Source organism: Sinocyclocheilus rhinocerous, unplaced genomic scaffold (genome assembly GCF_001515625.1).
Source record: "Sinocyclocheilus rhinocerous isolate Xijiao unplaced genomic scaffold, SAMN03320098_v1.1 scaffold619, whole genome shotgun sequence".
Classification (NCBI taxonomy): Eukaryota; Metazoa; Chordata; class Actinopteri; order Cypriniformes; family Cyprinidae; genus Sinocyclocheilus; species Sinocyclocheilus rhinocerous.
Genome location: NW_015636051.1, coordinates 541,073 through 541,609, shown reverse-complemented (window position 1 = coordinate 541,609; position 537 = coordinate 541,073).

Genomic DNA, 537 nt, shown 5'->3' with positions numbered 1-537 from the left:
CTTAACCACATAATGCATATTTTAGGTTTCAGACATTTAAATACACATAAGTACTAGTAAAACAATACATTTAGAGTTTGAAAAATACATATGTCTATGGAAGCAACAATAACAATCCATTCAAATTTAATTTGCTGATGTGTTTTATTCATATCAGATACACATAGTGTAAGTAACTATAAAGTTCACTCTATTCTTCACGCAGTTCACCGGCCACTTATTACTTGTATTTCAGGAGAAACTGGTGAATTCACGTGCTGTAAATCCGACTGACAGGACTCTCTGAACTGCAGCGCGAACAAACATGATGGCGCCCATCTCACATACAGATCACAATCAAGATCATTTAGAAAGGTTTTTAAACGACAAAACACACTCATTTACACATATTTGTGAATCGGAATATCAGATTGTTCATGACATGGTATGCAATTTTGTGAATATTTTAAATAAAAAAGGAAAAGCGAAATAAAAGTTATCCATCTGTCATACAGTGTTATTGTGGCCGCGGTGTGTCATGTGACAAGCATGACGCGT